General features: G+C 47.9%; 1 protein-coding gene across 1 annotated transcript in view; it reads right to left on the bottom strand.

Annotated features, from left to right (window-relative positions):
- The window catches only part of scara5 (scavenger receptor class A, member 5 (putative)), a 175039-nt gene that overhangs the window by 5616 nt on the left and 144434 nt on the right, over positions 1-24989 (bottom strand). The gene's annotated exons all lie outside the window — the stretch shown is intronic.

Here is a 24989-nt window from a genome sequence, read left to right as displayed (position 1 = left end):
TCCAAAGTTGTCCAAAATGTGCCTCTTTCAGCCTTTTTAGGAAGTCACAAAGTTTGTACAGTTTCGATGATTTCAACTTTAGATCAACTTTAGGTTGCAGAATTCCATATTTTCTGGTGAGCATTCTTGTTTACAGGAAACTCTCGATTTACCAGCACCCAAACAACCGGAAATCTCGGTTAACCGGCAAAATTCAGGAGTAGGTTCAGTTAAGTTTTTCTTCATATTAGTGGCCGTTTCTTGATTTTTGGCTGTGTAATCGGGGGTTCCTGCACTTGTTGCTAAGCAACAGGGACGCTTGGTCTGTGGCCGGGCTTCTTGCACCAGTTGCTAAGCAACAGGGGAGCCTGGATTTGTTACTGTGTACGGAGCTCTCGTACCTTTTAACTATAACTCTCTGTAATCCGGACTTTTTGATAAACTGGCACCACGCCGGTCCCGTCGGTACCGGATAAAAAAGGGTTTCCTGTATTTGTCTGTAAGTAAAATGAAGTGGACTGACAAGGAGCTACACTTTAGTTAACCACATGGAAACTTACTGCATATGAACGTTGAGCTAGTTTTTCATCCTAAAGTGACCTGATTGGGACCATTTTTGGTTAATTCACTAAATACCTGAATTTTGCTCAGTTCACAAACTTCACGTTGCTGTGGCTGATGTATGTTTAGAAAATAACAATTGTGCTCCCAGCCACAGAGGCACAAAGTGTATCTCCACCCAGGTAAGTTGCAATTTTTCTGTGTCACTGCAAGTTCACCAAGGCTCCAACCTCACCCTCCAACCTCCTTATTGGGAGTTGCTGTGCACAAATTCGCTGTTGCGTTGCTTGTATAGCAACGGTAACGAAACTTCAAACAAAGTAATTCATTGTAGGAAGTCGTGAATTCCTGACGAAATTACTAAGAGCGAGGCAATCAGCTAACCAAAACAATGTTTAATGCAAACTGGTGGAAGTAACATTCAAAAACACAGGAGAACTCAAACACAGGTCTTTGCTTAAAGCTGGCTCCACGAGGACTGAGAGGGGAGGCTCCTCAGTCTGATGTCATGACGTCATCACGTTTCCCGCCGTTGGGAACGTCACGTGACCCACGTGATGACGTCATCGCGCTTGGTCTTAACCCTTTAGAGACCGCGCTGTTAACATGCAGCAAACGAATACAGATACCGATTGACTTTGTTACAGGCAATTATGTGCAACAATATAAGAACCCCTTGGTGGCTCTGCCACATGCGCCCCCCCAGAATTGTCCTTAACAACGGCAGTCAATCGAAGAGGAGGTCAGACAAGCCTGTTCGAACGACTCCTATATTCCTGGAATCGCCAATCGCCATCGCGGCCGTGGGGCAAATTTCAGGTTCGGTCTTCCCGTCACGCGGTTGGTGCTGGTGTTTCTTCATTGCTTTAGGCTTGAACCCGCAGGGAGGACAGCAGCATCGGGCCTTTGGGCCGAACCGGGCATGGTAATAACACCAGCCGGATGGTGGAGGCGTCAGGGCGGGGCCTTTCTGGGAGGGAGGCCTCGAGGCAGCGCAGTATGGTTGCATGATGGCGTAAATTTTGTCAGCCTCGGCCGCGAGCGCCACACAATCCACAGTTTCCGACCTCGCGAGGACTGCCTGCACCTGCTTGGGCAATTGGCTCAGGAACAATTCCCGAAATAGGAAACACTGCGGTTCTGAACCAAGGAGCGTGAGCATTTGGCTCATTAACTCCGATGGCTTGGAGTCGCCTAACCCGGGCAGCGTGAGTAACTGCCGTGCGCATTCTGACTTTGTGAGGCCGAATATCTGGATAAGCTGCGCCTTAAGGGTGTCGTACTTGCTGTCGGCCGGGGGATTTTCCAGCAGGCTGATGATCCTCGAAGCCGTGGAGCTGTCGAGTGCGGAGACCATGTAGAGGTAACGGGTCTGATCCTGCACTACATTCCGGAGCTCGAACTGAGCCTCCGCTTGCACAAACCAGGAGGCCGCCTGTTGTTCCCAGAACTGAGGGAGCTTCAAAGCCACTGCATTGGCCTCCATCATGTCACTGCGTCTCGCTTCCTCCGCGAAGATCGTCCGCAAAGAATCGGGGTCACCACTGTAGGAATTCGTGAATTCCTGACAAAATTACTAAGAGCGAGGCAATCAGCTAACCAAAACGATGTTTAATGCAAACTGGTGGAAGTAACATTCAAAAACACAGGAGAACTCAAACACAGGTCTTTGCTTAAAGCTGGCTCCACGAGGACTGAGAGGGGAGGCACCTCAGTCTGACGTCATGACGTCATCACGTTTCCCGCCATTGGGAACGTCACGTGACCCACGTGATGACGTCATCGCGCTTGGTCTTAACCCTTTAGAGACCGCGCTGTTAACATGCAGCAAACGAATACAGATACCGATTGACTTTGTTACAGGCAATTATGTACAACAATATAAGAACCCCTTGGTGGCTCTGGCACATCATAATATTTTGGAATGTCATAAACTGCTATATAAGTCCAGTTCTTTTTTAAATATTTGAATAATCAGCTGTTGACAAAAATGAGCAACATTCAGAATGCAGCTGAATGCTATATTAGAAGATGCTAGCCTAGAAATTTGATGGTGCTGTGCCTGTTTTTCAGGCGCTAAATGACAGCTAAGCTTCCAATATGGTGGGCAGGAAGCACGCGCCCATTTAGAGCCGGAAGTGCGGTGCCTGCCACATTGATATAATCATAAAAATAGGTGTCCAGGGCCCACGCCTGAAACAGGCATTAAACCCTATGCATGTGCAAATAAGAGGACCAATGCCTGTTTGAGGCCCCCTGTGTAAAACTGGGTTGTCCTAAAGGCTTTGTTCATGGAAACCAGAATTGGACATGTGGTCTAATCTGCGGTCCTTAGAGGGACTGCTGCAGGTTGCCACCAAAAAGGTAGGTTTGTTAAAAATACTTACCTGAATGTAGAGCCGGGAGGTGTAGGAGTGCTCATGATTATATTTAGTATTGCTAGTCCTAATTTTATCACGTGCCTTCATTTTAAGTTTCAGTTCAGTTTTAATCTCACTATTTATCCATGGAGTTCCATAGTTTGGAACCCCTAGGAATATATTTATTTTTGTATTCTATGCATCTCATATTTGAAGATTTCCCACTGATGATCTGTCAACCTGTTTACTAACTGTTCTGTCTGGTTAATTTGGGCCAGATCCCTTCTTATCTTGCTGAACTTTGAATTTAACGGCAGGATCTGTTTTAAACTTTTCCAATAGTTTTCCCGGCCGTAGCCAGCCAGATTGACAGTCTCACCGGCTGTCAGGCAGGAAGGCAGCCAGGGAGTGGAGCAGACGCAAGATTGACATGGCGGGGTGGGGGGAGTGGGGTGGTCAGACATCACGGGGGGGTGGGGGGGTGGGGGTCCGCCGATCGCAGTGACCAATCGCATGAAGATAAGCTTGGTGGGCCGGGGGAAGCACTCATGCGCCTCCTGGCCCACAAGCAGTATCTGGCCTTCACACCTCCCTTCAGCTGCCGGGTTTCAAGAGGCCCGGGAAACCCGGCCTGCAGGTGTTAAAACTAAAAGTTAAGTAAAAATGGAGGCACACAGCCACCTTAAAATATTTTAGTGACCGACCCACCTCCTGGGAGCGGGTTGCTTGCTCGCCCCCCAACCAGCCTCCATTGGAGGTGGGTTGCACATTAAAAAAATTTAGCCTCCTGGCCACCTTGATTTAAAATTAACCCCATTATTTTTCACTCTTTATTATCCTTTTCTATTCTTGCATCGAACCAAACTATGTTGTGGTTGCTATTTCACACTTGTTTTTCGAATCTCACATCAGTTATTTGCCTCAATTCATTTACCATAACTAAATGACTTCTTTCTTATGGAAGTAGAAACATATTCATCTAGGAAGCAGTCCTGGATGCATTGTGAAAGTTGTTTCCTACATGCATTACCTTTATTGCAGTTGCGATTAATAGACTTTAATCCAATAAAGGAAAAACAAAGTGACATTTGGATTTTTAGCAGACTAACAATTACCCAAATGTTACCTCAATAGTTACTCTCCCACATCCAACCTTCCCACTGCCCAGTTTAAAAAGAAACTGTACCCGCCCCAACCCAGTTCACAGATATGCTGTAGCTTGTCCAACTGATCACTTTTCACAGAGACACTGGCCTAGAAATTGAGCTGAGTAGCACCTGAAAAACAGACGATCTGCAACCTACTGAGGCCCCAAAATAGCGGGCTGGAAGTGCGCCACCCGCCATATTGAGTAAGGATAAACAAGAGGCGACTTTTACCCATGCCTGAAGCAAGCGTTAGACCATTTCTATATGCAAATAAGGGGCCTAACTCCTGCCTGAGATCCCTGCTCCAACATTGGTTTGCTCTGTGGCAGCCAGCGCCATCGCGACCTGTAATCAGGGAAGCCAGTCCTATGGAATTCCTGAAACAAGGAGTGGACCTCCCGACCCCACATTAAAGGTCCCTGCCAATCGCCGCCGCTCCCCCTGGCATAAGAACGTAAGAAATAGAAGCAGGAGTAGGCCGTATGGCCCCCTCGAGCCTGCTCCACCATTCAATAAGATCATGGCTGATCATCAACCTCAACTCCACTTTCCCGCCCTATCCTCATATCCCTTGATTCTCCTAGAGTCCAAAAATCTATTTATCTCAGTCTTGAATATACTCAAAGACTCAGCATCCACAGCCCTCTGGGGCAGAGAATTCCAAAGATTTACAACCCTCTGAGTGAAGAAATTCCTCCTCATCTCGGTCTTAAATGGCCTACCCCTTATCCTGAGTCTAGGACCCTTAGTTCTAGACACTCCAGCCAGGGGAAACAACCTCTCAGCATCTACCCTGTCAATCCCCTTCAGAATCTTGTTTGTTTCAATGAGATCACCTCTCATTCTTCTAAACCCCAGAGAGTATAGGCCCATTCTACACAATCTCTCATCATAGGACAGCCCTCTCATCCCAGGAATCAATCTTGTGAATCTTCATTGCACCGCCTCCAAGGCAAGTATATCCTTCCTTAGATAAGGAGACCAAAACTGTGCACAGTACTCCAGGTGTGGTCTCACCAAGGCCCCATACAATTGTAGCAAGACTTCCTTACTCTTATACTCCAACCCCCTTGCAATAAAGGCCAACATGCCATTTCCCTTCCTTATTGCTTGCTTACCTGCATGCTAGCTTTCTGTGTTTCTTGCACGAGGACACCCAAATCTCTCTGAACACCAATATTTGAAAATTTCTCACCATTTAAAAAATATTCTGTTTTACTATTCTTCCTACCAAAATGAATAACCTCACATTTCCCTACATTATACTCCATCTGGCACCTTACTGCCCACTCACTTAGTCTATCTATCTATATTCTCCTCACAGCTTACTGTCCCACCTCCCTTTGTATCATCAGCAAACTTGGATACATTACACTCGGTCCCTTCATCTAGGTCAATAATATAGATTGTAAATAGCTGAGGCCCCAACACTGGTCCTTGCGGCACCCCACTAGTTACAGCCTGCCAACCTGAAAAAGATCTGTTTATCCCTACTCTCTGTTTTCTGTCCGTTAACCAATCCTCTATCCATGCTACTATATTACCCCCAACCCCATGAGCCCTAATCTTGCGCAATAACCTTTTATGTGGCACCTTATCGAATGCCTTTTGGAAATCCAAATATACTACATCTACTGGTTCCCCTTTATCTACCCTGCTAGTTACATCCTCAACAAACTCTAATAAATTTGTCAAACACGATTTCCCTTTCATAAAACCATGTTGACTCTGCCTAATCATGTTATGATTTTCTAAGTGCCCTGATACCACTTCCTTAAGAATGGATTCCAGCATTTTCCCGACGACTGATGTCAGGCTAACTGGCCTATCGTTTCCTGTTTTTTCTCTCCCTCCTTTCTTGAATAGTGGTGTTGTAGGAACAGCTAGATTCCTAACTAAAGGACTGAGATCGAGTCAGTCTATTAAACAAACGATGTTTAATACTAATAAACAGAGTTTAACACTAAAACAATGGAAAGCTGGATAACAGGTCTGTACTGGTTGCTAGCTCCACCAGGACTGACTAGAGCCCCTCCCTGGTCGGACGTCATGACATCATCACGTTTTCCCGCCGCTGGAGGATCACGTGATCCACGTGATGACATCATTGTGTTGGGTCTCAGTCTTAAAGGGACCGCACTATGTACATGCGATAATATGAACAGAGATACAGATTCATTCTGTAGCTAACAATTAGTTAAAGATAATTATGTACATAAGATCAGAGTCCCCTTGGTGGCTCTGCCACATGCGTCCCCCACAGAATTGTCTTTAACAGTAAAAGTCAATCGACTAGGAGGTCTGACAAGCCTGTCAGAGCGACTCCTGTATTCTCGGAGTGAACGTTGTTGAACAGCGGGTGGGCTGGCGGATGGGAGCTTTCGGACTGGTGCGGGTGCAGCTGGAGGGCGGCTATGGCGTGGCGGCTGTGCAGTCTCTACTGGCCGGTCGATGTCCAGATGCGCTGGTTTGAGACGATCAATGGAGATGTGGTCTGGTTTACCACCGATGTCAACCGAGAAACTCTTGTCGCCGGGCTCTATTACGTGGAAAGGCCCTGTGTAGGGAGCCTTGAGCGGATCCCTATGGGCATCATGCCGAATGAATATGAATTCAGCATTTTTTAGCTCCGCTGGAACGTGCGAAGATGGCAGGCCGTGATGCGAAGTCGGAATGGGCGCGAAAGCCTTGGCCATTTCCCGGTGGTTGCTGAGTTGGTCGGCCGCAGACCATGGCGCAGTGGGAAGCGGCAGGAAATCTCCCGGTACGCAGAGCGGCTGACCGTACACGAGCTCTGCGGCAGACGATTGCAGGTCCTCTTTGGGTGCCGTGTGCAGCCCCAACATGACCCATGGAAGCTTATCCACCCAGCCGGCGCCTTGGAGGCTGGCTCTCAGCAATGCCTTTAACGATCGGTGGAAACGTTCGCACAAACCGTTTGCCTGTGGGTGATAGGCCGTAGTGCGGTGGAGTTTGGTGCCAAGACCCTGGGCCACAGCGTTCCAGAGCTCGGACGAGAATTGTGGACCGTGGTCTGAAGAAATATCCGCCGGAACGCCGAAACGTGCGACCCACGAGGAGAGGAATGCTCTGGCTACATCGGCAGACGTAGTAGACGCCAAAGGTACTGCCTCGGGCCATCTGGTAGTACGATCGACCATGGTTAGAATGTGTGTGAAACCCTGGGACGGTGGCAGCAGTCCGACGGGATCCACGTTGACGTGGTCGAATCGCCGTTCTGGTACAGCGAACGTGGCCAATGGGGCCCTGACGTGGCGCTGCACCTTAGACTTTTGACAGATGACGCAGGTGTTAGCCCAGTCGCGGATATCCTTACGTATTCCTCTCCAGACGAACTTAGCCGACAGTAATTTTTGGGATGCTTTCACACCCGGGTGTGAAAGCCCATGGATGGCATCGAAGACTTGGCGGCGCCAGGCAGCTGGAACGATCGGGCGAGGGTCCCCCATGGAGACATCGCAGAGCAATGAGGTGCCTGCTGCGTGGAATTGCACATCGGCCAGTTGGAGGCTAGAGGTGTCGGCGCGATACGACTGTGTTTCAGGGTCCGATGCTTGGTCGGTGGCCATGAGGGCATAATCAATGCCCAACTGGACTGCCCGTACGGGCACGCGAGAAAGGCAATCGGCTACCAAATTGTCCTTGCCAGCTACGTGCTGGATGTCTGTCGTGAATTCCGAAATGTAAGTTAGCTGTCTCTGCTGTCGGGCCGACCACGGTTTGGCGGTCTTGGCCATTGCAAAAGTCAGTGGCTTGTGATCTAAAAACGCGGCGAAGGGACGTCCCTCCAACAGGAAACGAAAATGGCGAATGGCCAGGAACAGTGCCAGCAACTCACGGTCGAAAGTACTATATTTGCGTTCGTTGCGCCGGAGTTGGCGGCTGAAGAACGCCAGTGGCTGCCACGACCCGTTGACCCACTGTGCTTGTACGGCGCCTATGGCATAGTCGGAAGCGTCCGTGGTGAGGGCGATGGTGGCTCCTGGCAGAGGGTGCGCCAACATAGTTGCATTGGCTAGAGCGGTTTTTGTGTTGTCGAAAGCGTCGTCCATTGCCGCCGTCCAGGTTATTGCATCCTTTCCCATCTTGCCTTTGAGGGCCTCGTAGAGGGGCTGCATGAGTTGTGCTGCCTTCGGCACAAAGCGTTGATAGAAGTTCACCATGCCCAGGAATTCTTGGAGGACTTTGGTGGACTGTGGCTATGGGAATGCCGAAATTGCTTCGACCTTTGACTGCAGTGGGATTGCACCCTCCTGGGTAATGCGGTGGCCCAAGAAGTCAATCTGATGTAGGCCGAACTGGCATTTGGCCGGGTTGATTATGAGGCCATGCTGGCTGAGGCGCCGAAAAAGGGTGCGGAGATGGTCGACGTGCTCCGCTTTGGTGGAGCTGGCTATCAGGATATCGTCCAGATAGACAAATAAAAACTGAAGATCCCGCAGGACCAAGTCCATGAGTCGTTGAAAGGCCTGCGCGGCATTCTTGAGCCCAAAAGGCATTCTGAGGAACTCGAACAGTCCAAAGGGAGTAATAACCGCAGTTTTTTGGATGGCCTGCTGGTGTACGGGGACCTGATGGTAGCCCCGGATGAGGTCGACCTTGGAGAAGATTGAGTTTCCCGCCAAATGGGCGGAAAAGTCTTGAATGTGCGGGATCGGGTACCGATCGGGCGTCGTTGCATCATTCAGTCGACGGTAGTCCCCACATGGCCACCATCCGCCGCCAGGCTTTGGAGCGATATGTAGGGGTGAGGACCAGGGACTATTCAACCGGCGAATAATCCCCAGCCGCTCCATCGTGGCAAACTCGGCCTTCGCTGCCGCGAGATTACCGGGTTCCAGTTGCCGAGCTCGTGCGTACACTGGGGAGCCGGTCGTAGTAATGTGGTGTTGGACACCATGCTTAGCTGCCAAGGCGGAGAAAGTGGGCTTGGTCAGCTCCGGGAATTCACTTAGTAGGCGGGTGAATTCGTCCGGCGAGGGTAACGCGCAGGAGACAGTATGGGCCGGTGCGGAACTGCGGAAGCACGGAATGGAATGGAAGGTAGCCGCGTTGACCAGTCGACAGTTTCGGACATCTACCAAGAGGCTGTTGGTGCATAAGAAATCCGCGTCGAGGATGGCTTGTGAAACTTTGGCTGTGATAAATTCCCACAGAAACCGTTGTCCGCCAAAGCACACCCGGACCTGTCGTTTGCCAAAGGTACGAATGGCCCCGCCATTAGCTGCCTCGAGGGCGGGACTGTGTCTCCTAGACTAGATGTCAAGTGCTGAGACGGGAAGGATGCTGCACTGCGCCCCGGTGTCGCATAAAAAGCGCCGGCCCGAAAGGGAATCGGTAATGTAGAGGAGCTTCCCGGAATTCCCAATCACCATCGCGGCCGTGGCCCGTACCTTAAACTCGATCCTCCTTTTCTGGGGCTGCTGCCGGGGTTGCTGTTTTTTTTTAGGCGCAAAACTGCAAGGAGGGCGGCAGCTTCTGGCTTTCGTGCCAAAACGGGCGTGGTAAAAACACAAGCCGGGGGATGGAGGCGTCGGGGCGGCGTCCGCGGAGGAGGGTTGTCTCGTGGCGGAGCAGTATTGCTGCATGACCGCATAAACCGTGTCTGCTTCTGCAGCCAGTGCTGCGCAATCCACGGTGTCCGATCTAGCGAGAGCGGCTTGAACCTGTTCGGGGAGTTGACTCAGGAATAACTCCCGAAAAAGGAAGCATTGGGGTTCGGAGCCCAGGAGCGTGAGCATCTGGCTCATTAACTCAGATGGCTTGGAATCGCCCAGGCCGGGCATAGCGAGCAGCCGGCGGGCCCGCTCTGCCTTCGTGAGTCCGAAGACCTGTATTAACCGCGCTTTAAGAGCATCATACTTGCTGGCCTCTGGGGGGTTTTCGAGCAAGCTGATGATCCATGCGGCCGTGGAGCTGTCGAGTCCGGAGACCACGTGGAGGTAGCGGGTCTGATCCGTGGCGATGTTACGGAGTTCGAATTGTGCTTCTGCTTGGATGAACCAGGAGGCAGCATGTTGTTCCCAAAACTGTGGGAGCTTCAAAGCCACGGCGTGTGCTTCCATGTTTCGTTACGCTTCTTTCGCGAAAATTGTCCACGAAAATTCGGGGTCACCACTGTAGGAACGGCTAGATTCCTAACTAAAGGACTGAGATCGAGTCAGTCTATTAAACAAACGATGTTTAATACTAATAAACAGAGTTTAACACTAAAACATACAGGCCTAGAAATTGGGTTGGTAGCGCCGGCGCTGAGTGCCTAAAGAGACCTAGAATTGGGGCGAAGCCCTATGTTGGGGCGGACGCTATGAAGATAGCGCCAACTCAGATATTGACTATACATTTAGCGCCTGCACAAAGTGTTTGCGCGCGCCCGCGAGCGCAAGCGGCTCATGACGTCATTTCAGTGTGCAACGCCTTTTAGGAGCGCCTGAGCGCATATTGGGTGGCGCCCGGAGCCTTAGCGCCCAGCGCTATTAGTGACAGTTCGAGGGAGGGTTAACAGGCCCTTCTCGGAGTAGGGGGGCGCTATTTAAAGGGGACAGCTCTAGTGCAGAATCTTCTGCCACTTGGCCTGCTCATTGCGATCGCTGCTAGAGAGAGTTGGCGAGCTAATGTGGAGCGGAGTTCTGGGAATTTAGCTTTACAGTACTTGGGACCTTCAACCCTGTCCGAAGCACTTGCAGCACTACACCTAAAAGCCTTTTGACCAACTGGCATCGGAATGGGAGCTTGTTTGGAGGGCCACGGCCTCATCGCCCAACACTGTGAAGGGGCAGAGAGACGGCGGGAGAGAGGGCCGGGATTGGCCAGAAGGAGGAGGGGCAATGGAGGTCGGCCAATCCGACGGGATGCTGTGAGGGTCTTTAGGCAGCAGGTGACAAGCCTTGACATGTCGGAGGAGCAGTGTTTGGAAAGGCTCCGAATCTGGAGGGACATTGTTACTGATCTGTGCCACCTGCTTGGTCAGGATCTGCAGCCGCGTGAACGCTGCAGAACCTCTCTGTCCGTGATGGCTAAACTGACTGATGGCCTCCATTTTTATGCCAACGGATCCTTTCAGTCAGCCATTGGGGACAATGCGACTGCCACTCAGGCTGCAGTCCACTGTTGCATCCAGCAAGTGACAGATGCCCTTTATAGGCGAACGCGTCAATTCATTACCTTCCCTCGAACCCTGCACAAGCAGGCGGAGGAGGAGGAGTATGAGGAGGAGGAGGAGGAGGAGCAGGAGGAAGAGCAGGCGGAGGAGGAGGAGGAGCAGGAGGAAGATGGAAGGGCTGCTGAAAGTGGAAGGTCCATACGTCAGAGGCTCCTCTGGACTCCTGTCGACACCCCTGTGGCGGAATGATGAGAGTCTTAACTCATGCGCACTTTGGATGTTTGAGGGCCTCTGAATGCCAGCATCACTGAAACTAGTCACATGCACCATGCCACATTGAAACTTCTGTTTATTGGCACAAAAGTCTTTCATTACAGCTAAACAACGTAATGTCAGCAGAAACCATAACTGTAAAAAAAATTGTGAACTGTTCGGCAAAGCCACAAAACTCAACCAACCTTCTGCAAATATAACAGCAGGTGAGGGTGTCCTTGAATTTGGACAAACAAACGTCTCAGCACCTCCCTCTACAACTGGCCCCTTGAGGGAGAATGACTTCTCATTCACGCCCGGCCCCTTCCCTCCCTGCTACTCCTACGTAATTGGACCCCAGTGGCGGGCTCAAGGCTGGGGGACGCCTCCTGACTGTCTGGAAGCGCAGAAGCCCCTGAGGGACGGCCTGGCCGACCTCTGGGCTTGGAGGGTGCGGACGCAGGATGCTTGCTGTGACCATGGCTGGAAGCAGTGTGGCCTGCAGGTGGTGGCAGCTGCAATGCAGGCGTCCCAGCGCTGGCATGTGCAATGGTCTCCTGCCGAGAGAGGACACCTGCACCATGGTCGGATGACACACTGGCTATCTGAGGGGAGCGGCTCGGCTCATCCACCACAATCGCATGCTCCACTGATTCCTGGCCTTGTACGGGAGTGGAAGGGCCCAGGGTGATCCTGTCTGATGCAGAGAGGGTGGCTGCAGTGAGAGATCGCGTTGCGTCAATCTGGCTGTGGAGGAGCCCAGCAAGTGACTGCGTGGCAACAGTGAGGACCTGTGTGCCAGGTGCCAGTGCTTCAGAGAAGGCCTGGACAGTTCTTCCCATAGCTTCGGACAAGCCAGGTGCCGACCGCTCCACTGCCTCGGACAAGCCCTGCACAGACCTTTCCAGGGATTGTCCGAAGCCCTGAACAGTCCTTTCCATAGCCGACTCAAAGCCGTGGACAGTCCTCTCCATTGTTGGGCCGAAGCCCTGGATAGTCCTGTCCATTGTTGCCCCGAAGCCATGGATAGACCTGTCCATTGTTTCCCCGAACACCTGGAGAGTCCTCTCCATTGTTGCCCCAAAGCCCTGCAGAGTCCTCTCCATTGTTGCCCCGAAGTCCAACATACTCCTAGCTAATGAATCTATTGACTCAGGCATCTTCTCCACTGCAGGGGGATGGGGTACAGAGTGGAGCTATAGTAGGGGGTGATTTACAGCCAAATACAGAGGGAAAAACAAGTCAGCTGGGAAGGCAGAGCAAATATGTGAAGGCAAAAGGGAATATGGCAGGGCTGGAAGGCATTTATTTTAATGCAAGGAGTCTTGCAAATAAGGTGGATGAACTGAAGTTGTTGTTGAACACATGGGAGTACGATATTGTTGCTATCACGGAGACATGGTTGAGGGAGGGTCAGGACTGGCAGCTCAATATTCCGGGGTATAGAATCTTCAGGCGAGACAGAGGGGGGTGTAAAAGGGGAGGGGGTGTTGCAATATTAATTAAGGAGTCAATTACTGCTGTAAGGAGGGATGATATATTAGCGGGTTCCTCTAATGAGGCCATATGGGTAGAACTTAAAAACAAAAAGGGGGCAAGCACTTTGCTGGGAGTGTACTATAGGCCCCCAAACAGTCAGGGGGAGATAGAGGAACAGATATGTAGGCAAATCTCAGAAAAGTGCGAAAATAATAGGGTAATAATAGTGGGGGATTTCAACTTCCCCAATATAAATTGGGATAGTCAGAGTGTGAAAGGCTTAGAGGGTGCAGAATTCTTAAAGTGCATCCAGGAGAGCTTTTGGAGCCAACATGTAGAAAGTCCTACAAGAGAGGGGGCGGTACTGGACCTAATTCTGGGGAATGTAGCCGGGCAAGTGGTGGAAGTGTCAGTAGGAGAGCATTTTGGCGACAGTGACCACAATTCGGTGAGATTTAAGGTGGTCATGGAAAAAGACAAAGACGGCCCGGAAATAAGGGTTCTAAATTGGGGGAAGGCCGATTTTAATATGATAAGGCAGGATCTGGCCAAATTGGACTGGGAGCAGCTACTTATAGGAAAATCCGCATCAAAACAGTGGGAGACTTTCAGAAGGGAAATAGAGAGAGTACAACGCCAACATGTTCCTGTAAAGGTCAAGGGTGGGACCAGCAAGCAAAGGGAACCTTGGATGACAAGGGAGATACAAAAATGCATTAGAAATAAAAGGGGGGCTTTTGGCAGTTACAAAAGACTAAAGACGGAAGAAGCCCTAGAGGAGTATAAAAAATGCAGGGGCATACTTAAAAAAGAAATTAGGAGGGCGAGGAGGGGCCATGAAATAACACTGGCGAGCAAAATAAAGGAAAATCCTAAGATGTTTTATAAGTATATTAAGGGCAAGAGGATAACCAGGGAAAGGGTAGGGCCCATTAGGGACCAAAGTGGCAATCTGTGTGTAGAGCCAGATGATGTAGGCGGGGTTTTAAATGAATTTTTTGCATCTGTGTTCACTATGGAGAAAGACGATGCAGACATAGAAATCGGGCAAGGGGGCTGTGACATACTTGAACATATTAGCATCGAGAGGGAGGAGGTGCTAGCGGTTTTAGCAGGCCAAAAAGTGGATAAATCCCCAGGCCCGGATGAGATGTATCCCAGGCTGCTGTGGGAGGCAAAGGAGGAGATTGCAGGGGCTCTGACATAAATTTTCAGAACCTCTCTGGCCACAGGGGATGTACCAGAGGACTGGAGAACAGCTAACGTAGTACCATTATTCAAGAAGGGTAGCAGGGATAAACCAGGGAATTACAGGCCAGTGAGCCTAACATCTGTGGTAGGGAAATTATTGGAAAAAATTCTGAGGGACAAAATTAGTCTCCACTTGGAGAGGCAAGGATTAATCGGGGATAGTCAGCATGGCTTTGTCAAGGGTAAATCATGTCTGACAAATCTGATTGAATTTTTCGAGGGGGTGACTAGGGGGGTGGATGAGGGAAATGCTGTGGGTGTGGTTTACATGGACTTCAGTAAAGCTTTTGACAAAGTCCCGCATAGGAGACTGGTCAAGAAGGTAAGAGCCCATGGGATCCAGGGTGCCTTGGCGCGTTGGATCCTAAACTGGCTGAGTGGCAGGAGGCAGAGGGTGATGGTCGAAGGTTGCTTTTGTGACTGGAAGCCTGTGTCCAGTGGGGTACCTCAGGGATCGGTGCTGGGTCCCTTGTTGTTTGTGATCTACATAAATGATTTGGATGAGAATGTAAAAGGTATGATCAGTAAGTTCGCAGATGACACGAAAATTGGTGGGGTGGTAAATTGTGAGGAGGAAAGCCTCAGGCTACAGGACGATATAAACGGGTTGGTCAGATGGGCGGAAAAGTGGCAAATGGAATTTAACCCTGAAAAGTGCGAGGTGATGCATTTTGGACGGACAAATAAGGCAAGGGAATACACAATGAGTGGTAGGACCCTAGGAAGTACAGAGGGTCAGAGGGACCTTGGTGTACATGTACATAGATCCCTGAAGGCAGCGGAACAGGTAGATAAGGTGGTTAAAAAGGCATATGGGATACTTGCCTTCATTAGCCGAGGCATAGAATATAAGAGCAGGGAGGTTATGATGGAGCTGTACAAAACGCTGGTGAGGCCACAGCTGGAGTACTGTGTGCAGTTCTGGTCGCCTCACTATAGGAAGGATGTGATTGCTTTGGAGAGGGTGCAGAGAAGATTCACCAGGATGCTACCTGGGATGGAGCGCCTCAGCTATGAAGAGAGGCTGGACAGGCTGGGGTTGTTTTCCTTGGAGCAAAGAAGGCTGAGGGGGGACCTGATTGAGGTGTACAAAATGATGAGGGGCATAGATAGGGTAGATAAAGAGGAACTTTTCCCCTTAGTAGGGGGGTCAATAACAAGGGGGCATAGATTCAGGGTAAGGGGCAGGAGATTTAGAGGGGATTTGAGGAGGAACTTTTTCACCCAGAGGGTGGTTGGAATGTGGAACTCAATGCCTGAAAGGGTGGTAGAGGCAGGAACCCTCACAACATTCAAGAAGCATTTGGATGAGCACTTGAAATGCCATTGCATACAAGGCTATGGACCAAATGCTGGAAAATGGGATTAGACTGGACAGGGATGGATGGGTGGCGCAGACACGATGGGCCGAAGGGCCTCTTTCTGTGCTGTAAAAACTCTATGACTCTATGACTCTATGCAGCCATCAGCTCCGTGTCTCTGAGCCGGGCCTGTTTGCTCATCTCAGCCAGGCGACGGACCTCATCTGCACTCTGTGCAGCAGTCATTACGACCTGCCTTGCCCTGCGGGGAGACGGTGGCCGCACTTGCCTATCCCCCGTGCGTGGCTGCATGCCGCTTGGTCCGGCAACTGGTTCATCCTCAGAGCCCCCCCCCTCCCCTCCAGGGGACTACTATCCCCAGTCTGTAGATGTGTCAGCTCCCCGGATTCTGCAATGGCTGGTCCGGATTCCTCCTGGTCCTCGCCTCCGGTGGCACTGGCACTGGCAGCTTCAGCGCGTTGAGCCCGAGTTGGTGCTGCTTCATCTGAAAGTGGGAGGTGAAAGAGTGGCTTTAGCAAAAGGACAGCTTTGCTGAAAGGCATGCCAGATTGCGGCAAGGCTCTGACATGGCTGCACACTGAGGATGCATGCTGGCGGGGGGACCAAGTGGAAGGCAACAGGTGAAAAAGCTGACAGTCTTACCCTCGCTGTCGGTAATGGGGTCGGCAGATGCAGTGGTCACAGGACCAGACAGACGTCCTCCAAGTATCTGGTGCACTCTCTCCTCCAGATCCGTGAGAGTGACCACTTGTGGAGGTCCGCCACCGGTTCGACGCTGCTCCTTTCGAATCATCGCCAGCTTGGACTGCAGGGGAAATAAGGGGAAGTTCTGTAACATGATGCCTTGAGACCTCATCGCATGCCCCCCATGGTGCAAGAGCCCTTACAGGAGGCCTTGAGACCTCATCGCATGCCCCCCATGGTGCAAGAGCCCTTACAGGAGGCCTTGAGACCTCATCGCATGCCCCCCATGGCGCAAGAGCCCTTACAGGAGGCCTTAAGACCTCATCGCATGCCCCCCATGGTGCAAGAGCCCTTACAGGAGGCCTTGAGACATCTGTCCATGTGTGTGGCCAGAAAGGGCCTTGGGTGCTTGCTGACAGGTGGCCATTGGGGCATCATGGCAACAGGGTGGCCGAAGTCAGCTGCAGATGGAGGGAAGCACAAGTTTGGTAAACCATCACTCACCCTAACGATCCGTGTGAGGTCGTTGAATTTCTTCCTGCACTGAACAGGGGTCCTGGTCGCCATGCTGCTGGAGTTGACCCTCACAGCAACCTCCCTCCAAGATCGTCGGTAAGCCTTCTGATTCGGCCTCTTGCCATTATCCGGATACAGGACCTCTCGACGGCATTCAACTGCAGCCACCAAGTGGTCCAGGGCCTCAGTGCTGAAGCGCTCTGCTCTCTGTCTAACCTTCTCCATGATGAACAAGTTTGTACCGCCAGACAAGGGCGAGCGTCGAATCTGAGGCCTACAGGGCGTTGGGTGTTGAAGCTCAGGCTGACTGACCCACCCCTTTAAGAGCCGGCCGGTGCCTGGAGGTCTCGTGCTTTCCCGTAATTGAGTTCACCTGCGCTGCGCCCGTCCGCGTCGATATTGAGTAGCGCCTGACCTTTTGCACCTTAAGAGCACCGTGCAATGGCTGATTTAGCGCCTCAATCCCCTTTGGGGGCGATGCAACCCAATATCGCGCCAGGCGGCGATAAGTTTCATCTGGCTATAAACTTTGCGCATCGCCAGTTCTAACGCCTCAAGCGGGGCTATACCCAATTTCTAGGCCACAGAGTTTAACACTAAAACAATGGAAAGCTGGATAACAGGTCTGTACTGGTTGCTAGCTCCACCAGGATTGACTAGAGCCCCTCCCTGGTCGGACGTCATGACATCATCACGTTTTCCCGCCGCTGGAGGATCACGTGATCAACGTGATGACGTCATCGCGTTGGGTCTCAGTCTTAAAGGGACCGTGCTATGTACATGCGATAATATGAACAGAGATACAGATTCATTCTGTCGCTAACAATTAGTTAAAGATAATTATGTACATAAGATCAGAGTCCCCTTGGTGGCTCTGCCACAGTGTTACATTTTGTTCTCCCACCTCCATCCCACCGGCCCCCGTGATGCCTGATCTCCCTCCTCCACGACTCTAGGCACCTCCCCCCAACCCCATACCAACCCCTGGCTTGACCTGCAGCCCTGCGTTCTCTCGCCCCCCCGTCCCCGAAGACCCACTTACCTGAGCACGGCTGCGGCACTCCCAGTCCTCTCCACTCTCGCAGGCGGGCTGTAGTGCGATGACAATGAGGTCTGATGCCCAATATCAAGGGCACCTGGGACCTCACCATTCTGCCTAAAATGGGCGCTTCCAAATTTCTAGGCCACTTTCTTCTCCAACCCTCTCAGTTCATTTTGGCTTTCATATGAATCTCCCTCACCTAATCAATCTGGCACTCTTCTCCCCTTCCTACCTAGTTAAGCTGGTATGAACAACATGGTGGTGATTTTCAGCTGATGGATATCTGTTCATCGCCTGAGAGAGCACCAACATCCACAGTCTGTTCCAGCCCATTGCTGCAGGAGAAGGAAGTCAACACTGTGATTTGAACCCACAACCTTCTGACTCAGGCAAGTGAACTACCATTGAGCCACAGCTAACAATTGCTGAGCACTGGAGAGCAGGAGTTTGCGTCACTGATAGGCAGCCTAGCGTACTAGTTGCACATTGATGGGAAATTGTGGGCAGTCAGCCCACTGCTGTGTGCTGCTGCTGGGTGAGGCTGCCCATCAGCAGCATGAACTTGAACAATCATCCTTAATAAGTCATAGCAAAACTACTAAGATATTTATGTAGGATGGTTCATGGTGTTTGGAATCCTGTTCAAAGTCTCGATTAAATGCAGACATCTGTGTTTAATCACAATTTCCTTAAGGGTCTTACAGCCAACAAATATGTATCCTATCACCCTGACAAAGCCATCTGTGTAGCTAATGGATATTTTTTTTCTAAGGGGAAGTAAAATGTTTTTGACGTGTTTTAAATAGCTCTCACTGGTAATGTTTCTTTGGTTTTCTGTTTCAAACGAACGATATTAAGGGAAACATTTGTAATAATTCCACTTAATACACTTAAGTATCATTGTTGCTTCCCCCTTTGCAGCATATTCTAATTTATAGCAAATGTAAAGGCCAACAAATGTTGCAAAACAATTTTTTTTTGCAAACAGAATAGTATTTGTTCCATATGTAGAAGAAAGAAATGGTGTTAATTTTCTTTCCTCAAACTGAGAGCTATATACTAACTGTAACTCATCTTATTTGCCCACATGGGCTATATTTATAAACAAACCAGAAATATGATGAGATATGAACATTCTTAACTTCTTCATTGATGGCCTTTTCCAAATCTCTCTATTTCAAGGCCAGATTCTCTTCTGGTAGATACGCAAACAAGCCCAGCTGATCATCAATAAGTTAGTATAGTATAGTATAGCAGGTACTAATTTAACATGTTTTTGTTCCTTTTCATATTCCCGTTCAGTTAATGCAGGTATTATATGAGTAATTAGAAATGATATACATTAGAATAGTCTTATTAGAACTAGATAACAAATTCTGAAAAGCTTTATTAACGAGCTGGCAGTCCCTTCTACTTGTCCCATTTGGGATGTGCACTGATTGAAAATGGCAGTTCAGTAATGGTTTGCATCTCTTTCTCCTCAGCAGAGAATGGAACTGGAAATATTAGAGTATGGGGTGAGAGTCTCTATCAATGTTGTACTGAAAGCATATCGCTGGGAAGGATAGTGAAAAATGCTACTTTACTTCAGCTTTGTGGTATTCCTGACCTGGGAGTGGTTAATGCAAACACTTAAAAGTTAAATTTATGAAGTTGCACTCCCTCACCTGCCAGGGATCAAATATAGGAAATTTAGGTGCAATCCATGATTTTCAGTCGATTAAACTTTATGGATCAATTCCTGATATGCACCTGGAACGTGAATTCCTAAATGACCTATAAGACGTGCATTCCCTATCTCGTTTCAGTACATGTTGCTGGATAATGGGATTATTTTTATTTTTGAAGTTTTATTGCCAAATGAATCATATAACCACCTGAATTTATGCAGATGTTTAATGATACTGCTACAGAATAGCCAACGCTCTAAAGGTGCATTTGGAGCAACCTCTGCATTTGATCTGTAATTCTGGCAGAAAGAATTGGTGCACCATAATCCCTTGTAAAGGTTGACTTCTGATATTATTATAGGTAAAAACTTCAAATTATGTCTAACTCTTGCCCATTTTGCATACTGGATAAATCATGGCACATCCACAATGAGACCCTGAAACTGCCTGACTCAAGCTGTTAAGACTAAGACTAAGAGAGTGTTTATAAAGTATAAAAAATTAAGAGAAGGGGTGGGGACGAGAGGGGGTGGGGTGGAATTTTGATCTTTGAGCAGAGATCTGGCAAGGCAGGACTTCTGCACACCCCTTCATATCTGCCCCAGCCCCGATCTAGTTTCCTGGGTTGGGGCTCATTAAGTATACATGTTGGGCACTCCTGCACCAGAAAGTCCAATGAACATAAGAACATAAGAAATAGGAGCAGTAGTAGGCCATTTGGCCCTTCGAGCCTGCTCCGCCATTCAATAAGATCATGGCTGATCTTCTACCTCATCTGCACTTTCCTGCACTATCCCCATATCCCTTGATTCCCTTAATATTCAAAACTCTATCGATCTCTGTCTTGAATATACTCAATGACTGAGCCTCCACAGCCCTCTGGGGCAGAGAATTCCAAAGATTCACCACCCTCTGAATGAAGAAATATCTCCTCATCTCAGTCCTAAATGGCCGACCCTTTATTCTGAGACAGTGACCCCTGGTTCTAGGCTCCCCTCAAAGGACAATCCCCCATCCCAGGAACCAGTCTGGTGAACCTTCGTTGCACTCCCTCTATAGCAAGTATATCATTCCTTAGGTAAGGTGACCAAAGCTGTACACAATACACCAGGTGTGGTCTCACCAGGGCCCTATATAATTGCAGTAAGAAGTCTTTACTCTTATACTCAAATCCTCTTGTAATAAAGGCCAACATACCACTTGCTTTCCTAATTGCTTGTTTTACCTGCATGTTAACCTTCAGTGATTTGTGTACAAGGACACCCGGGTCCCTCTGAACACCAACATTTCCCAATCTCTCACCATTTAAAAAAGACTCTGCTTTTCTATTTTTCCTACCAAAGTGGTTAACTTCACATTTCTCCACATTATATTCCATTTGCCATGTTCTTGCCCACTCACTTAGCCTGTCTACATCCCCTTGAAGCCTCCTTGCATCCTCCTCACAACTTATATTCCCACCCAGCTTTGTATCATCAGCAAACTTGGATATATTACATTTGGTCCCCTCATCCAAATCACTGATGTAGATTGTGAATAGCTAAGGTCCAAGCACTGACCCTTGCGGTACCCCACTAGTTACAGCCTGCCAACCCGAAAATGACCTGTTTATTCCTACTCTGTTTCCTGTCCGTTAACCAATCCTCAATCCATGCTAATATATTACCCCCAATCCCATGAGCCCTAATTTTGTTTAATAACCTCTTGTGTGGCACCTTATTGAATGCCTTCTGAAAATCCAAATACACCACATCCACTGGTTCCCCCTTATCTATTCTGCTAGTCACAACCTCAAAAACTCTAACAGATTCGTCAAAAATGATTTCCCTTTCATAAATCCGTGTTGAGTCTGCTCAATCCTATTATTATTTTCTAAGTGCCCTGTTACCACATCCTTAATAATAGATTCTAGCATTTTCCCTACTACTGATGTCAGGATAACTGGTCTGCAGTTCCCTGTGTTCTCTCTCTTTTCTTAAATAGTGGGGTTACATTTGCTACCTTCCAATCTGCGGGAACCATTCTAGAATCTATGGAGTTTTGGAAAATGACAACCAATGCATTCACTATCTCTATAGCCACCTCTTTCAAAATCCTAGGATATAGGCCATCAGGTCCAGGGGATTTATTGGCTTTCAGTCCCACTAATTTCTCCAGTACTATTTTTTTAGTAATACTAATTTCTTTCAGTTCCTCATTCTCGCTAGACCATTGGTTCTCCACTATTTCCCGGAAGTTTTTGCATCTTCTTCCGTGAAGACAGACGCAAAGTATTTGTTTAATTTTTCTGCCATTTCCTTATTCCTCATTATAATTTCTCCTGTGTCAGCCCATAAGGGGCCCATATTTACTTTCGCTAATCTTTTCCTTTTTACATACCTATAGAAACTTTTACAGTCTGTTTTTATGTCTCTCGCTAGTTTACTCTCATATTCTATTTTCCCTTTCTTTATCAATTCTAAATGAATTCTAAAATCCTCCCAATCCTCAGGCTTGCTACTCTTTTTGGCAACATTATAAGCCTCTTCCTTTGATCTACTGTAACACTATCTTTAACTTCTCTTGTTAGCCACGGTTGGACCAGTTTTCCTGTGGGGTTTTTGTGCCTTAAAGGAATGTATATTTGTTGTAAATTATGTATTAATTCTGTAAATGCGAGCCATTGCTTGTCTACCATCATACCTTTTAATGTAGTTTCCCAATCGACCTTAGCCAACTCGCCCCTCATACCTATGTAGTTTGCTTTGTTTAGATTTAAGACCCTAATTTTGGATTTAACTAAATCACTTTCAAACTCAATATAAAATTATATCAAATTATGGTCACTCTTCCCTAAAGGCCCCTTTACTACTAGGTTATTAATTAACCATTTCTCATTGCACAATACTAGATCTAAAATAACCTGTTCCCTAGTTGGTTCCTCAACATACTGATCTAGAAAACTATCATGCACACATTTAGAGCTAAGATCCTTTCTCTCTACTGTCTTTATTCCATCCTTTATTATCAGGGCTACACCTCCTCCTTTTCCATTTTGCCTATCTCTTCTAAAAGTTAAGTATCCTGGAATATTTAGTTCCCAACCTTGGCTACTTTGCAACCATATCTCGGTTATGGATGTTATATCAAACCTGTTCATTTCTATCTGTGCTACTAATTCATCTATTTTGTTGCAAATATTCGCGCGTTCAGATATAGTACCTTTAGCTTTGACTTATTTCTCTTTTTCCCTGATGTCACCTTAGTCACTGATGCCCTTATTACCTTTGTTACTCTCTCTGTCCCTTCCTGACCCACTCTGCTTATTTTTACCCAAAACTCTGCTCGAGAGACTTGACATTTCTCTCACTGCTTTTAAGTTTACTCTTTCCTGAATCCTCCCACACCCCCTTCATTAGTTTAAAGCCCTGTCTACTGCCCTAGTTATTCGGTTCACCAGGAAACTGGTCCCAGCCCGGTTTAAGTGGAGCCCATCCCAACGGAACAGTTTCCTCTTTCCCCAGTACTGGTGCCAGTGCCCCTTGAACTGAAACCCCTTCCTCCCACACCACTCTTTGAGCCACGCATTTAAACCTCTAATCTGTTTGTCCCTATGCCAATTGGTGCGTGGCTCAGGTAACAATCCAGAGATTATTACCTTTGAGATACTGCTTTTTAATTTGGATCCTAGCTCCTCAAACTCCCTCAGCAGAACCTCATTCCTAGTTCTACCTATGTCGTTGGTTCCAATGTGAACCACAACAACTGGATCCTCCCCCTCGCACTCCAAGTTCTTCTCCAGCCGCGAGGAGATGTATTTAACCTCGCACTTGGCAGGCAACACAACCTTCAGAACTCTTGGTCGTGACTGCAGAGTGGGCTTCATAAGCAGCTGGCATAATTTCCCATAAGCCTCCATAGAGATATACAGCCTTCTGAGGCATTGATGGCCAGGAAAACCTGAGCAAGACCTCCTAGGCAATGTTCCCTTAGGCTGCACGGTTGCGCAGCACTCCAGGGGGTCCCGTGCAGCTGGTGAGCTGGCTTTTTAATTGAAAAAAACCATGCATGCGCAGACTTTTGAATGGGCCGCGCAGCCCAAAAGAAAATCACGGGGAACATTGCTCCTAGGTCTGTAAGTTCTATGAAGTGGGTATCATTGGGATGGAAACAATTGTCTCCTGTGATGCATCACTCTAAGTTCCTCTAATAAAGTCTCTTTCATTTCTTTATCCTCTTCCTCTTCATAACATAGGAAGAGAGTGCTTCCCATTCAGAAATCCTTTTCCCCAGTGCCAAATTTTAATTTGTCCAATATTCACTTTAATGTCAGGAAAGCTCTTCAGTGAAGCTGCACTGCACAAAATAACAAAAATCACTGTCCTGAGAAAGTTATAGAAAGATGCAGTTAGGTTCAACAAAAGTGCCCTCCTGTATGTGTTATCCATCTCAGGCTTTGCCTTGTGCTGCTCATACTGCCACTTACATTTTCCAAAATTGGGTTAGGGGCACTAATTGGAAAAAATTGAAGGGAAATCTTTGCCATGCCCAACCAACCCCCCAACTACCACTGCCCTATTTACATGCACCAGGCCGGGCTCAAGGCAGACAGTTATCAGGACTGGTGGTTTTTGGAGGGGAGATATTTGGCGATTTCTTGGGGCTTGATTGTAGTGATAATTCACCCCAACAGATTTTTACACCTCAAAACCTCCCAGGAATGGCTGATATTTCAAAGGTAAAATCCTGGCCAACATTTCTAATGCCTACAATAACATTGACAACTCAAAAGTGGATTCTCAGCAATGTGCAACAAACATACTGCACTCATTACAGGCAAAGTTAAAAGGAGTCCATATGTCAGGAATCACAATGAGCTCCTGACTCTGAAATTAAATATTAGAATAACATACTGCAGCTTTTTTCAGTTAGGAAAACAGACTGTGACTATTTCCTTCAATGTACAAATGAAAATCTGAGGAATTTCTTAAATCGATCTTGCCAACTGACTGTAGAAATACTGAAATACTAAACATCAAAAGTGAGATAGTGTTTAACATGTAAACAACAATAAGATAGTTTAAATCCTCCCTCCACTATTGGATCACCACTTTCCACCAAGCTCAACTTTATAGCAATTTATAGGTCACATTTGAAGCTGACTCCTCACCTACATAGGAATCTGTCATGAAGCAGGATCAAATTGAAGCCCTTTGTAAACTTCTAAAGCTGTAAGTCTGGATCAAATTGATACAAAATTACTACTCATGTTTTCTGCAGATGTTTTTTCTGATCATTAATTTATTAGTCACTGTATTTTTTAAGCAGGTTGACTTAGTATCCTTGGAATTAAAGTGTACGAAATTCATTCCATTTTACAAAGGTGAATCAAACTTGTACTAACAATTACTGATTTGTTTCCATTTTAGTATGTGAGATGCTGGAAAGAATTTCTCATTCTCTCCACAACAATTTCCTGTTGTTTAACAAGATCCTGGAAAATTATTATTTGCTTACATTATTTTGCTTCTTTTAGAACTTACTGATCATAAATATGTTTAACAATGCTTAAATATTTGAGTCGGTCAATATGATAGCTTTAATAGTGCTGTGTTAAAATTTG

This window comes from Somniosus microcephalus, chromosome 9 (genome assembly GCF_052327205.1).
Source record: "Somniosus microcephalus isolate GS21.2 chromosome 9, FLI_Smic_1.0, whole genome shotgun sequence".
NCBI lineage: Eukaryota > Metazoa > Chordata > Chondrichthyes > Squaliformes > Somniosidae > Somniosus > Somniosus microcephalus.
This window is presented reverse-complemented; position numbering and strand designations above follow the sequence as displayed.